Source organism: Tyto alba, unplaced genomic scaffold (assembly GCF_018691265.1).
Source record: "Tyto alba isolate M040663 unplaced genomic scaffold, T.alba_DEE_v4.0 Super-Scaffold_45, whole genome shotgun sequence".
Taxonomy (NCBI): Eukaryota; Metazoa; Chordata; class Aves; order Strigiformes; family Tytonidae; genus Tyto; species Tyto alba.
Genome location: NW_024881321.1, coordinates 38563321 through 38579592, shown reverse-complemented (window position 1 = coordinate 38579592; position 16272 = coordinate 38563321). Strand labels below are relative to the sequence as shown.

General features: G+C 47.2%; 1 protein-coding gene across 1 annotated transcript in view; it reads left to right on the top strand.

The window, feature by feature from the left end:
• Nucleotides 1-6461: 6461 nt before the first annotated feature.
• LIMS1 (LIM zinc finger domain containing 1) overlaps nt 6462-16272 on the top strand; it is a 76469-nt gene continuing 66658 nt past the window's right edge. The window contains exon 1 of the mRNA XM_042805916.1: nt 6462-7206. The gene's annotated coding sequence lies outside the window, so the exon portion shown is untranslated. The remainder of the gene's footprint in view (nt 7207-16272) is intronic.

The following is a 16272-nucleotide window of genomic DNA, read 5'->3' as shown; positions in this document are numbered from 1 at the left end:
CACCCTGAGGACCGAGGCTGGACTGAATAATGAAGACCAAGAATAGTAAAACAAAGTGGAAAAATGTGCATCAGGTACTGCTCCAACAATTTAATCCACTTTGGTATTAGCAAATAATTCATTCTTTCAGCTGTCAGTTGAATGCCTGCAGGCTTCTTAAGAATCCAAGGTAAAGGCAATCAGTGTGAAAACCAAGGCGCTGTTTTGGGCATGGGCACATTCCCCATCCTCTTACACCGGCCTTTGAAAGTGTTTTAAATTGAGAGGCATTGGATAGCAGCTGCATATGAGTATAGGATTTTGGGGGGTTTTCATTCTTTTATCTGGAAGCTTAATTGCTTGAAAATCAAAGCTTGTTCTGAGAAGATTCGGACTGTTTCCAGAGCAGAGGTCCGTATTAGTTCTTGGATCTCGTGCCCTTTGCAGCATGCAGAACATCTCAAAAGTAAAAACTGTGGAAACCATTACAGAAGTCCAGAAAAAGGCTTTTACCTAGGTACTGTTTTACTGCCGTTATTCCCCCTTGTGGGGTTAAGCTGCTGAAGCTCAGCATTACTTTTGGCAAGGGAGAAGGCCAGTCGTATCATTTTGGCTTTTAGCATCTAAATATTTATTCAGACAACTATTGTTGTTGATGTGGTGACTCTCTGTCTCTCTTCCTGCTCTAACGTTCCCTGCCAGCTTTTCTTTCGGAAACTGGTTAAACCAGTTGTTTGCAGAGTGGTGGGGGACAGTGACTGTATCACACTTTTTCTTGCAGGAGGAGGTTTTTCAGAAAATGCAGAAAAGCTAACGATAGGTTTTGTAACATTCTGTAAAGGATGGAAACTGCAGTGACAAAAAGCTTCAAATAGAAAAATGACAGCCTTAAATTATTTTGGGTCAGACCTTGTTTTCCCACTTCTAGTTATACACTTCTTAGGTATTTGGCTGTCTTGTTTGCTGCTTGATTCTTGAGCTAAATTGCAACTCTTTGGAAGAGCTATGAACACTGGCATTAGCAAAACCATCCAAATCAACATCCAAAATAATAAACAGGTAATTATAACTAGTTGCATCAAATTGTTGTCATCAAGCAATGACTTTTTTTTAACCCCCCAAAAGAAAACAAAAAAAAACCAAGCAAACAACAAAACAAAACAAAAACAACAGAAAAAACAAAGGTGATACAACTGATCTTGAGATAGCCAGGGATGTTTGTGCTAAAATATGGTCCATGTGTGGTAGAGAAGGACGGGGTTTGTCATCTGGATTTACCATCAGATTTGTTCCCCACCTTCTGCACTTGAACAGCGCTGACATCGAAAAACTGTTTCTGATGGGTGGGTCAGGAATTTAGGAGGCTCAGGGAGTGGTTTATTTTTTATGATAGGTGGAACATAATGACAGTAGCCTGGTAAACAGAAAGGGTGACTGTGTATTAACTCTTTTTATAGCTTAACCTATTGCCGCAGACTAAGCTTTCAGTTCGGAATAGATGCCCTGAACTCTTTTTAAAGCATCACTAATAATAAACATTGCTGTGGACAAATCTCCATATTCCTCTGTTGTATGCAAGTGGCATACAAGCTTAAATAAAAAATGTGAGCATAATACCATGATCACTAAAAGTCATTAAGTTACTTTTTAAAGTACCTCTTCAGTGGTGCTGCCATAAGCTTTTTCTTTAGCTATTAGTGTGCCCATCCAATTACTGATCTTGTCACGAAGCAGAAATTTATGCTGCTATATACAGAATTTTAATGATCAATTTTGCAGGGTTTTGAGATTGATCGATAGAAGTTACATACATTGCACAATCTCCTTCCATCTTCCAAGAAAAGGTGAAGCCAAATATACTAGGCATGTCTCAAGTGCATGAAATAGAAATCTGACTTGGCTTTTATAAGGACGTCAGGATGATCACCAAAAAAAAGTCTGTTAGTATTCTGAGTAAAGCATACACTCTTTTTAAAACTAGCAAAGATTTTTATAGAGATCAAATATTGGTCAAAATTTATTTGTTTCTACAACGGAGTTATGAAAAGTTATTAATGATGAGCAAGAATGTGAAACCTAAATAATTTGTTACTTGTGAATTCATTAACAGTTTTGCTAGGAAAGGTTAGCTGGACACCCTACGTTCCAAGATTATTCATGCTTAAATGGTCAAAGTTTCCTTTGCTGCTGCTCCTTGAACTTCATAGCTGTGGAGGTATGACACAAAGAACGCTGACACAGTTTACAGTTGAAATCCATTGATTATATTAAGGTAAACAACCATGGGGCTGCTGTGTCAACAGGCACTTGGAGGCAATTACAACATGAGGAAAAACATACCATCTGTGGTTGCATGAAGATCTGGAAGAAAGCAAAAGCTAGAGCAAATACCACAGATGGAAGTTACTTACACGAGTCTCTTCACATCACCATGGCAAAATTATAAAACACATTTTCTGGAAATGAAAAAGAATTCGGTGTAAAGATGCTGGATCTGTGATTATGTGTGTAGCTCGGCATAGGTAAAGTTCTGTGCTGTCACTTCTACCACTGCCAGCCACAGCAGTGATGGAAGACGTTAAGTGCTCTGGAAACAGACCATCAAAAGCCTATGCCTACATAAAACTGCTTGTCACTCCAGTCTAGCAGGGAGAGATGGGAGGATTAAAAAAAAAAAAAAAAGACATTAATTTTGTGATTAATATGCTGGTCTGAAGATGGAGTCCAAAGTCCTTGCTTTGCCACATGCTTCCTTTGTGAATTTAATTTCAATTTCTCTGTCTCTGTTTCCTCATTTGCCTGCTGTAGATAATGGCACTTCTCCTCCTGATGCCAAGTACATTAGCAGTAGAACTTTGTGGTGGGTGTGTAAGCAGAAATATGTCAGCAGATTACCATATTTTTTAAAAACTGCATAGGAAGAAAAATGGTCATAGCCTTTCATTATACTGGGCAGGAAAGAGTGACCTTTTTTTACTTTTGAGTTTGTGGTGCGTGTTTGTAAATCCTATCAAATTATTTGCCTAAGTATTCTGGACTGAATTTTGCAAGTTAATTAGAATGCCAGCATGCTCTTATACTAGGTAACGGGGAATTAATAGCAACTAAGGATTGTTATTACTGGTGTACAGCAAGACAGAATCAAAATTTAAACCGGACCCCAAAGCCAAGGTGCCAACTTGCTGCAAAGCACGCAATGCCTAAGGAGGCAATCTGCGAAACTGAATTCCTGGCTTTTCTTGGTATGGCATTTCCAAAAGCTGCTAATACTTAGTGTTTAGCATATGTACGTGTTTGGGGGAGGCTCTCCCGCTCTCCACAAATGCCATTGCTACTTGGAGATTACACTGCTAGCGGATTAGACTCTAGGGATGCCATCTTTAAAAGCAGGGGGAAACTGCTCATGGTGCAACACATTTGCCATTAAATCTACTACTGTGCTCTCTAAAGGAAGTACCATAACGACTGCGCTTGTTGGCTGGTGCTGCCTGTTAATTATTTCCAGAGTTTACTGTTTTGGAGTTTGCTGCCCTGGCAGTTGCAGGTCTGCCCAGCCACCTCCCCACCCCGGTCCCAGGCTGCGCTGGCCAGAGGCGTTGCTCTTCAGCTGGGCTCAGCACTCAGGGGCAACTGCCTCGTACAGCTCCCCAGGAGGACATGTGAGGGGAGAGGCCCCAAAACACTTGCAGGCAGACTGAAGTTAATTAAAGACATTAATGAAGCTGCCTATAAGTAATGGTGGACTGCCCAAAATTGATTAGAAAAAATCCAAAAGGGTACTATTGCATTCAGCTGGCACAGAACGAGTACTTACTTATTTAGATGATACAAGGAAGCTCTGCTGACATGCTCATTAAAATGAGTGGGTGGTATGGTTTTGGGGTGGGTTTTTTGGGGGGCAGGGGAGTGGTCTGTTTCATTTTTTTGACAGAATCATGTCTGGTTGAGGCTGGCAGGCTCCTCTGGAGTTCATTTGTCCAACCTCCCTGCTCAAGCAGGGCCACCTAGAGCCCAGAAACATGTCCAGACAGACTTTGAATATCTCCAAGGTCAGAGACTTCACAGCCTCTCGGGGCAACCTGTGCCAGCGCTGGGTCACCCTCACAGGGAAGAAGCTCTTCCCGATGTTCAGAGGGAACCTCCTGTGTTTCAGGTTGTGCCCACCACCTCTGGGCCTGTCACTGGGCACCACTGAAAAGTGCCTGGCTCTGTTCTCTTTATACCCTCCCTTCAGGTATTTATATTAATTGACAATATCGATCCCAGTCTTCTCTTCTCCAGGCAGAACAGTCCCAGCACTCTCAGTCTGTCCTCATAGGAGAGACGCTCCAGTCCCATAGTCATCTTGGTGGCCATTCATTCCACTCTCTCCAGTATGGCCATGTGTCTTATACTGGGGAGCCCAGACCTGGACCCAGGACTCCAGGTGACGCCTCACCAGTGCTGGGCAGAAAGGAAGGATCACCTCCCCGTCTTCTGGCATACCATCCTTTCCCTTTTCCAGCCATATATTTTATTTCCCTCTTTGTGCAGAAATGTATTCCCTGTGATGCTAAGATTTTGCTGTGTTTGGATTCCTAAACTTGGCAAGCAAAACAGAACCCTGCCAAGGAGCTAACAAACAAATAAACAAACAAAAATCTGACAGACATTCTGATGTGTCTGTGTTTTCACATTTGTAGTTCTGTCTAGAACCATGCTTGCGGCACAGCCATCAAATATCTTTTGTGAATTATAGTCCCAAAAGTTCACATTCTTTTCCGGGTCCTAATGGATACTGAAGTAGATGTACTCCACGTAAACGTAGTTGGAATTACTCTTTCTGGTGTGTGTTCACTTGTACCTGCGTATGCTGACTTTCACTGGTTTGACAGATTCCCTGAGCGCATAATTTTTTTGGAGCCAAACAGAGAACTCCATAACCCTGACAGTCAAATATTTGCATTTTTTCATTTTGCCACACCACTTCCTTGTTCTGATATGAAGGATGGCAATGGGTGGTGATACCCATAGCATAATAATCCTACACGTTCTATAGCGGTCTTTTCATTTGTCCATACGTCTCTGAGCCTTGTATGGTTTGGAATAAGGTTGCTTCTCTCCAAGTAAAGCAGGGCCTTCAGGTCTGGCAGCTCTGGTGTTGAAGGTTACTTCTTTGTATTTACTTTCTAAAAAAGGTATCTGAACCTGAGTGAGGTGCTGGCCTCTTCCCACACGACTGCTTATTAGTACTGTTACATTTTAAAATAACGTTGATTAAAAATGGAATCTGGCTGCAGCAATTACTCACCTAAGCGTATTTGGCGGTTTAAGGTGAGGCGATGGCTCTTCTGTTAGAAATACTGCCGTACTACGCAACCGCATGTAAGAAACAGCAGAAATACTCGGAATTGTTTTAGCAGCAATTTTCTGTTCTGAAAAAAAAAAAAAAAAGAAAAAGAAAAAGAAACAACCACAAAACCAACGAAACACCCGGCAAGAGGCGCTCTCCAGGACGGGCTCGGCGCGACGCTGCCGGCGGCCGCGCGCGCCCCCTGAGGGCTGACAGGCGGCGCCGACAACCGGTCTCGCGCCGCTTTACCCTCCCCCGGCCCGCTGGGAACTCCCTGCGGGCCGCACCGGCACCGGGGCCCGCAGCGAGCGGCGGCGGCGGCTCTCCTTCCTTTACCGGGAACGGGGGGGGGTGGGGGGGGGAGCGGGCGAGGGGGGAACCGGCGAAGCGCGGCCGGTAAAGGGGGTGGGGGGTGTGTGTGCTGCCCGGGGCGGGGCGGGGCCTGCCCGCGGCTCGCGGCGGCGCGTGCGGAGCGCGCCCCCCGGCGGCGGCGGCGCGCGGGTGGCGGCGGCGCGGCCGCCCAGCGCCATTACCGCCGGGCGGCGTGGCTCCTCCCGGCGGCGGCGGCGGCGGCGGCGGCGGCGGCGGGCGCTCCGCGGCGGCGGCATGCTGGGGGTGGCGGCGGCGGCGGGGATGACCTGTAACAGGTAGGAAGAGGCGCGGGGGCCGCCCGCCCCGCCTCCCGCGGGCGGCTGCTGAGGGCGGCGCTTTGTCTCGGCGCGGCGCGGCCGGGCCGCTGTCACCGGTTGCTGCCCGCTTGCTTGAAACGCACCCCCACACCCCCCCCCCCCCCCCCCGGGGAAGGCGCATTCCCCTCGCTCCGCCGGGCGGGAGGCGGCGGGGCCGAGGGCGGCGGCTCCGGCGGGTGGGGAAGGCGGCGGGACGGTCCCTTGGGCGGGTGTAAGGGCTGGGGTCCCGCCGAGGAGGATTTGGGGGGGGGGGGGGCGGTTCGGGGCAGTTTGCAGCCGTGCAGGTGCGCCGCCTCATCCTCCTCCTCCTCGCCCCGGGAAGTTTCCGCTTCGCGGGGGAACTTTCCCCCTTCCCGCCGGCAGCGGCGGGCACGGCAGCAATCCCTTCTCCCTCACATCTCCCCCTCGGGGTTACGGTTCACGCAGGGAGCAGTGGGGTGTCTCCTGTGTCCTCGTTACAGCAAACTGGAAATAAGGCACGAAACTCGAGTCCGAGCCGTTCCGAACGGCGCGTGAGCGCGGTTTAACGCCCTTTGCGTTAAAAAGCGTCCTTTCCTGAGGGAGGTGGTGGTTTTAAGAGCGTGGTACTAAATAACCTGAGGTATTTATGTGGTGAGATTCCTGTCGTTTTCTGCATATCCCACAATTACCGAGTGGTCGTATCTTGGGTTAATGGGGATGGGTTACAGAAAGCAAAGGCTGTTCTGCTCATCTCCCAGCGTTTCAAAGCCTTGCCAGTTGTTTCTTCTTGCGAAGAACTGTCCCTAATTAAAGCACTTGGCAAATGTTGCCCTAATATGTTGGAACCTGGGGTTGCGGGAAGGGAAAAAGAGCGATTTTTGTACCTGGCTTGGGCTGCGGGTTCGGGACGCCTCCTGGAGCGCCCCGACTTCAGCCTGGCTAAAGACCGCCTTATCTTTTCCCGTCCCTGATTTCTACCGCAAGTTCCTCCAGCTCCGCACCACGCCTTTGGAGAAAAGCTGTGGCAGCGGCAAAGTCAAGCCGGCTCTGGGCTACCGTGGTGGCAACCTGTGCCGGCGTGCGGCAGGGTGGGCTGCTGAGCCAGCTCCGCTCCTCGGGGACGGCACCCCGATGCCCCCCAGGCAGGGGCACGGAGGCAGCAGGATCTCACCAGCCTTGACCAGCTTTATCTCTAGCTGCTGAGCAAAAGAAGATAACGTGATTCAGATGCTCATGCGTGTTAAGGTAACTTGTTTTTTCTTCAGCCGTTTGAAAAGCCGCTTGCTTTCTTAGCCGGTGATGAGTGCTTCCAGGCCAGGCTTCTTTCTGCATTCCCGAAAGTGGCCGAGTTGCCACCGTTTGTGCTGCGAGTGTCAGTGTCTCGTGGCTGCGAGGATCCGCGCGTCGTTCAGCCCCGCACAGGTGCTTCGGCTCCGGTGCAGAGCCCGCCTCGCCGGGTAAATAGAGCAATTACATATTTGGCATCTGTTCTGCTGAAGTTGTCAGGGAGCGGGCCAGCCGCCCTGCTCGGACACGCTTCCCAGGATACGAACCAGGCTACACCCCTGGCACAGCGAGAAATTTTGGGACAAAGTCAGGCTAGAGCCTACGCTTGCAGAAACTTGCTGAGGTGAAGTAGCAGAGCGCTCTGGTGGGAACCCACCTCAATGAAAGCTTTCAGAGTGGGGCGGGGGGGGGAGCCTTTTCAGCATATCCTGCAGCGGGCACATCCAGGGAAGCGGTGGCCATCCTGGGGTATGGCCGGCGATTCAAGTGTCCTTCCTTGGCAGCAGGGATGAGCTCTGCCAGCTCCTGGGCAAGCAAATCCTCCGGCAGGTGAAAGTCAACCTGGCATCCCGCTGCTGCTGATGCACTCTGAATATGACCTGTCCGCCCAGCAAGGGATTGACGTGGGGCCCCTTGCCTAAATTGGCCGGCCTGCTCTGTGCCTCTCGCTACTTTTTCAGGGGTGAATCGTTATATTGAGGACCAGGGACTGTGCTGTGGTTAAGAAGGTGAAGGTGCTGTGCAGCTGATCCTTGCAGAATGGTGGCTGGGGGGAGCTGCTGGCCGGGGCAGGGTGGGCTGCTCGCCTGGCAGGGCAGCACAGCGGGGAGAGGCTGCGGGGTCTGCTTCTTCAGGGGAGCTGGTTGCAGGACTTCTGGCTGAGGGGGGTTTTCTTTTGATGATTCCAGTCTGTTGAGGTCAAAATAAAATGAAAGGGCAAGGTTTGTGCAAGATACATTTTGATTTGATAAAATGCAAGGAGAAGAAATTAAAATTTGGTGTGTTTTCTTGTTTTGATTCTTTGGGGAAGAAAACCACTAAAAATGCAAATGTTTCATTCAAAATATTTTTAAAACAAAATATAAGGTGATCTCAAAGGCTTCTGCAGGCTGAAACTTCTAAGGGATTTCAGATTTTAACTTCTTTCTGTGACTGAGAGAGTTTAAATAATTTGAGTTTTGGGGAAGAAAACAGAAAAGGCAAAAATGACATGAGGTCTCTCTCCAGATTCAGTACACAGAAGAGCAGCAGACATCTGTTCAGCAGGTACACGCATGGGGTTTGTTTTCATCCCAGGAAGTGTTCTTCTTCTTAACTTCCCCCCCCCCACACACACACTTTATGGAGGCTTTTTGAACTGGAGTTGCTGCTCCGGCTTTTGTTTTGCAATGAAAGGAACTCGCAGGCCGGCGCTGTAACCTGAACGCCGGTTACCCGAGGCACAGCCATCTCACAGCAGCATCACTGGGAGATCAGAACCCGCCCTGGAGGAGAGGCGTTTGGGCAGGGAGGGGTGTGCAGTGTGCCCTGTAGCTGGGTTGATGCTGGGTAGTGGTCTGGCATTCAGGATCGCTGGGTGTGCTGCTTGGGGCTGGATAGCTAGTCGTCCCAACGCCCGCTTGCTTTATAAACGTCCTCTGTTTTGTGGGCAGCTTTTCCAGCTGGTTGTGCTGAACTCATCTCGATGTGTTATCATTGGAATAAGTTTCTTATGTGGTTCAGAGAAAAACATTAGCTTGCAGTTCAGAACCATTGTTATCTTAAGCTTTTGTAGTTTCCTAGCGCAAGCTAAGTTTTGATTTGTCGCAATAAACACAGGCCAGCATGCAGTAAAATGTTGAACAAAGCAAGCTTCACTTTATTCAAAGCGTAACTTACATTTGAAAAACTAGCATCGATTCATTGGATTTACAGCTCTTGTTGCGCTGTAGACTGTGAAGCTCAAAAATTTGGACACATCATAATGTTACTGGCTTTGAAAGGGGACTCCATAAATAAGAAGCTAAATGTGATGCTGCAGTTCAATCTCAGTTGTAATGCACAAATCTTTTTCTTAGAACTGGCTCCATGTAGTTACTGCAGGGGAACCGTTAATGGCCTGCAGTGTACGGAGGATGGTTTGCATAGTTAACAAATTGTTTTTTAAGTCACAATAAAATATTTATTACTGAAGCACTTAAGGCAGGCTTTTCAGCTCCTGCAGTTGTGGCTTTGTGCTAAGTGTGTTAGGTTAGACATCCTGATTCATCTGTTGTTTGTTCTCCTCCAAAGCCCAGTGTAAAGGTTTTTCACCCCATAGCATAATGCAGTCTCTTACTATTTTGCAATATAGGGAAGCTTTAACTATTAGCTGTGCTAAAAGCAGCTTGGTAGTTGGTGGGGGAATTACTCATGTCGGCTCCTTCCATGATGGCGTGTGCTGATGACAAGGAAAATCAAACCGCCAGTCACGTTTTGATAGCCAAAGCCTTCCCTTGTATAAGCTCTCCATAAATGAATCAAGCAGCCATTTATGCAGTCTGAGGTCCATGTGTTACCATGCCCGTCACCCTTGCAGCTTGTGCAGAAGCGCTGGTGTTGAGGCAGAAAGGGTAAAAGGATGGGAAGGTCCTAATTCAATCTGACAATCAGGAGAAATGTGGCAGAGGACTGGGCCCTGGGGTTAATACTTTTCTTCAAATTAGGACACTCCTTTTCAATTACTTCAGCATTTCCCTTCCTGTGGTGTCTAAGTCCTTATGAAAATGCTTACACATGTTTTTTAAGCAGATAGAAGGAAAAAAAAAAAAAAAAAAAGAAATTGAGATACTGTAATTTCCTTGGCTGTTTTTTTGTATCCTAATAACCCTTTATGTGAAACAGTTTGATGAATTTGTCTCAGCATCTGGAGACCGTCGGCAGGGTCCAGGGGGCGGAAGCTGGTGGTGTGCCCAGTGACAAACTATGGGCAAAGTGGAAGTCTTGTCTGTAGTCTGAAACCACATTCCTGTGCAAAAATTGCATAGTCTGGAGTATCCTAGGATGCATGAAAAATAGCGTTACAACAGGGCCAGCACCCAGGATGAGGTTTTATGTCCTGTATTTTTCATATTTATTTTCCTTATATTTTAAATAAGAAGACCTTGAATTCCAGTTCTGATATTTTTTTTTTTCATCCATTTCTAACTCATTAAGAAACCCCACCAGCCAGTTTTACAGAATTTGAGAAGATGAGTCCTAAGTCACTTGTGTGTTCAGGGTTGTTTCAATCACTGCTTCCATTAAATAGTTTGGCGAATTGAGAACGCACCGATGGATGGGCTTTCAACTGAGTAAAAGCTAAACTGGTGGGAACAGTGGAGTTAAAACCTTGGGGTTTGTTGCTCACATCATGGACAGGGAGTCGGTGTGGAAAATCTGAGAAACTAAGGCAATGTAATGATTTTATTAATGCTGCCCGAGCAGCATGGAGAAGCTGCTGTGCTCAGAATTATAAGGGTTTTCTGTATTAATAGATTGTTTTAGTGTAGTTGGGGGCACTGGGAAAGACCACAGCAAAGCAATGCAGTAATGCCAGCAAATATTTGGGAGGCAACAACATGGCAGAGTGGCTCCCATCCAGACCCCATGCTGACGTGCAACAGCTGTGGGATTGATGTGGGATGAGAAAACCAAGCAGAGAAATAGTTTCAAATCCGCCCTGGGAGTGGGAAAGGGGGCCTTGATGCTTTGCAAGGACTCTTTGTGGGGGCTTGGCCATCCCTGCTGGGGCTGGATGCTGCCCGGCGGGGACGGGGGACCGGCTGCCAGCCTCTTGTTTTCCAGAGCCACAGCATCCCCAAGTCCTCCCTCGGTGCCTCCTGGGGTGCTCCACCTCTGATTTGGGAATGAAAAATACAGTTTGGCAGGCGGGGCGGCACGGGCTGCCAGCAGGCGCTGTCAGGGGAAGGTGGCCTCTGCAAATTCAGGGCTGAATCAGCACAGCAGCCTCCGCTTGCAAAATCCTCTGGTTTGAGTGAATCCTCTGTTGTGAGGGAACGCTTGCAAATAGGCAAGTATTTTGGTTTGTAGCTTTACAGATGGACACCGAACTGTGTTGGTAGTAGGACAAACTTGTGTTTTGTGGCAGAGAGACCAACATTTGTTTGGAATTAAGTCATTTATGTTTGCCAGGGTCTGCTGGTAGGTGAGCTGAAATGCACTCACCAGCGATCATCTCCCAGACACAGCTCTGGCTGGTGTCACGAAGCAGGACAGACCATCTCTGGGCCATGCCAGGGCAGCTGCTTTTCCCACAGGCCGTAATTACAGAGACATTTTAATTAAGCATGCAATTGTGCTGCAGCTGACCAGGGTGACCCGCACGCTCCCATCCCCCAGCGACTCTCATGCCAGGACCGGGGACCTGAGCCTGCTGAAAACCCATGGCGAGAGAGATTGGTAGATATAGAGTTTTAAAACTGAGTTTGTCTTGATCTGGATTGATTCCTTGATGTTGGGGGAGAAGGGATGTGGGAAAAGTGGAAATACCCGTTTTGGCAGAAGCATGGATTTGTGCCCGTCCCGGAGAGTGGTGATAAAGGTGGGGTCCTGCGAGGAGCTGCTGGAGACCTAAAGGAGGAGGGAGCTGTGATTGTTGGTGGTTTGGGTCAGGGCTGGGGACTGCTTGTGGCTGTCCCGGGTGCGGTGTTGGGAAGGGGCACGTCCATGCTCTGTTGCACTGGAAGAGGCATCCCCTGCCTGCAGGGTGTTGAAGGAGGATCGCTGTCTGTTGAAAGCACGCTTGAATACATTCTTTCTGCAGGTTGTTGTCCCCTCCTACAGCCCTGCCTGAAGGAAGCCACACTGGCAGTGGTTTTGTCATGGTTGTCACAGCAGAAATTCACCTTCACTTGATTCAGAGGAAGGAGACCCTGTGTCCAGTCCCCGTGACACATAGGTCACACTTAGAAAGGGCACAGAGAATAGTGACACATGGACGCCTATTTAAATCTACCTGACGTTTGTTGGCATGACACAACTTCATGATCTGAAGGTGCCCAGGGGCCTGCTTCACCCATTGCTTTCAGGTCCCAGAGAAACTGGATGCTGTTTATACCTGCTTGTACCATCGAGAAAAAAAAAAAAAAAAAACCAACAAAAAAACAACTGGAGCAAGAGCTGTGCCTGTGAGGTCTTGTGAGCTGAGTCCCACCATACAGGGACACAGCTGTGGGACAGCCACAGCATGTGGGGCTGCTTGCCTGCTTTTCTCAAGAAGAAGAAGAAGCCAAGGCAAGCTGCTGGGGGAAAAGGGGCTTGATGGGACCTGTCAGTGAGCTTCACCAGGACTGAGAGGAGAAGAGCAGGAATCTCGCAACTGCAGTGTTTCTGTAGTGCTTTTAAACATCCCTGAAAACAAAGGGTCTTTTTTTTTTCCTTTTGTAAGTCTATGTAGTTGCAAGAGAGAGGCAATATTCTGATAATATGAGAAAGGAATTGAAGCAGATCGTTTTAAAGCTGATGCTGTTAAGAAAAAGCTGACTTCCGAAATCTTTGTTCCTTCATTCACATTTTTTCCTTTTTGTTAGCCAGCTTCAGGAAATGAGAACATTCTTTTGGCTTTCCGTGCCTGAGTCACATCTTATATATATATATATATCTCTGTCTATATATAAAAACATGTTAAAACATCTGGAGATGTTTGTTTCAGAGAAGTACTTGTTTTGTATTAGGGTATCTGAGCTTTAAATGTTTGTACACAGTTGGATGTTTCCAGAGTTTCCCATACTTCTCTGATTACAAGAATATGTATATTGCTGTCAGAAAAGCCAAGGGAAATGTGCTCATAACCTAGGGAATATGCAAACAAGTAAAAGTAAAGCTTTTAAAGAAAGTGAGAATTTGCTGTTTTTTTCAAAAATTGAACTATCAAAGCAGTTGTTTAATGTGAGTTTCACGCAAATATGTAGCTCTTTAATATTTGTATTTTTTAAAAAAAGAAGTGTGAGGAGGAAAATCGGAAAATCCCAAAGCTCTTCTCTTGTTCTTTTCAAAAAAAAAAAAAAGGAAAAGGAAGTAATTAAAAGCTCATTATGCCCATCTGTGCGGTTCAGGGAGCTGACACTGGGCTCTGGCAGTGCTCTGGGTGCGCAGCGGGGTCTCCCTGCCTCCCACCGGGGTCACACGGGGATCGTGAGACTTTGCTTTGAAAGGAAAAAAAAAAAAAAAAAAAAAAAAATCCATTTAGTTTAACAGAAGGCCAAATATTTAACTTTGGCGGGGGAGGTGGTGGGATGTAGGAGAACGAATCGAATTTCCACGCTTGGTTGTTTAACCTAACTGTACTGAAAACGACGGGAGACCGGGGCCGGCGGTGTCCCGTGCAGGGAGGGAGGGAGGGAGGGTTGGCGGCGGGGCATGAGGGGAAGGTTCCCCCGAGGGGCTCCATCCGCCGTGGACGTGCAGTGCCCGGGTGTTCATGACGGCTTCTGCTCCCACAGCTCCCACTGAAATGCCCTTGAGTTTATGGCTCGGATAAGAAACCTCTCACTGATCAAATATTTTGATTGTATCCTGGCCTTCCTGTTAGTTTCTTTGATCTTTTCTTGTCAGTGAGTTATAGTAGACTCTTAAAAAAGTCTTGCTTGTTGAAATAGTTATATAAATATGATCCTGAGGGTAGGTGTTATTTAGAAAAGGACTTATCTCCCAGAAATAAATCGACCTCCTTTTGCCCCTTCAGTGTGTTTGTCTGCCGTTGTGCATCAAAGAAGTGTGAGTTCTGTAAATATATCAAAGAATAACAGCTTATTGTTAATTGTTTGAAATAATCTAAAGGCCGGTGGGGCTTATTCCTTTGGCTGCTTTCCTGCTCATTGAGACACTGAAGAACTGTTTCAGGTTTACATTTAAAAAAAAATAAATATATATATAAAAGAAACCTGTAGAGCCAGGACAGTCTCTGGGGGAAACTGATGGGCTCTCAGCCCTGGGGATGAATCTCCCTCTGTTGAAATCTTCAGCAGCTACAATTTCTTTTTTTTTTTTTTTTTTTTTTTTTCCCGAAGAGAGGAGGCTGCCCTTCTCCCCGGGCATCCCACTCCCACAACTTCCCCTGTGAAATGGCATCTCTCAGCCCCGCTCGGTGCCACGCCGGGAGCTGGCTGTCTTCAGGCGGTGGCGTGGAGCCGTCGGGTCGCCAGGCTGGGCTTCACTTTGGCGCGCGGCCGGGGCGGTGGAGGGTTGGGTTGTGCCACAGCTTTGCAGTCAGATGCAGCAAGGGAGGAGGGATAAAATACGGCCGGTGGCTACATGTGGCATAAACCCCAAAGGTCAGAGTTTCCAATCTTTGTCCAAGACTGAAAGCCACATTTTCCTTATTGTCGCATGCAGGATGGGAACCATCACCCCGCCCTCTCCAGTGGGACCTGGAGAGGGTCCGAGGATTTTCGGTGCTGAGGGGTGTTCGATGAGCACAGCCCTGGCTGGCTCAGTATGGATCCCAGCGCTGTTCTTAAGGGAAGGCAGGATGCTCCTCGGTATCAGCTCACATCCGAGGCAAACCTCATCCAGCAGACGCTGCTCTTCAGACCCATCCCTTCTCCAGCCTGTCTTAAATCGACTGCTGGACCAGGGCTTTGTTTTGAAAAGTACAGAGAAAATGAAGTGCTATTTTAAGTGTCACATACTAACGATGTTTGACGCGAGTGAAGCTCTTTGTGCTTGCGGATGCTTAGCTGATACACTGCAAAGGGGAAATAATTTGGATTTCTTGTGTCAAATTGCATCTCAGTCACAGATGTGAAAATCAATGTTTTTATCATTACTATGCAGAAATGGACAAACAGTACAGTTAAGAGGATCCTTGACATCGCCCTTGGGAAAATTGAACGTGATAAAATGGCAGAGGATCCAGGAACAGTAATATTGCATTACTGCTTAGGTTTCATGAGAAAGCTTTCTGCTCACCTTGGGCTATTTATTCATTTATAAATAGCTTTGTGAACCTGTATTTAAGAGAGACATTCAAGGAGTTTAATGCTGTTGCATGATATTGATGTCTTTTCAGAGCAGTTTCAGCATGGGCAGATTCTCAAGGCAGGCAGAAATACGAAACGAGTGTTTTCTGTCATCAGAGGTAAAATTGGTTTAGTTGTTTTTTTACCTGATGGATTTTGATAACATGTAGCTGTGTAGTGGCTTGACTGACATAATGGATTTTCTGTTGAGTCCATAAACACACCGTTACTAATGCGCAGCAGCGTTACCTCCATGCACGTAGAAAAATAAGCGCCGGAGTCCGCAGTAGGGAAGCGATGGGGGAGACGCTGGGTTGTAAGTCACTGCGTGCCCAGCAGAGCCACCGTGGCCACCGCAGCCACCCCTTGGATGAGTTGTGTGGTGGCAACGTGGCGTTGGGAGGCCTGCTGGGGCGAGAAGGGCTCCGTCCTGCCAGAAGAGGAACCACGCCACCAAAATCTGTCCTCTGGTGTGCCACCCACGTAGGCATGAAGGATCTTGACGATACTAATGTTAAGTGGAGGATTTTTCTTTCCTGTGTTGAGTAATGCTCCTTGTTTGGTTTGTATTACAGATACTTACAAGTTCTCTCTGCCACAGTGAGGGGAGAATATAATGAAAAACTGCTGAGCCCAGATTTTCTAACATGTCATTAATCCCATTTCGCCAAAGTGTGTGCAGAACGAGCAGGGCCTTAGTTCCAGTTCAAAAGATTTTCTGTCAAACTTGGAAAAACTAAGTTGTCCACTCTGTGTTCATGGTTTAAATAATAATGATCTTGTAGTTGGTCCTGCAGATGCAAGAAAGAGGCAGGGTCTACCTGAAATACTTATAAGGAAAATATTAGTTATCACACTAAAAATACATTGTTCTGCATTATACGGAAATATCTGAAGTTCTTCTAAAGTTTGTGTTGATCTAAAGTTTAATAAGCCAAAAAAAAAAAGTGTGTGTGCCATCAAGATCTATTATTTCAGATTGTAGGGCTGAATGTTTTATTAATGCTCCAGTGGAAGTGTTGCAAGAATGTTAACAGAATTACAT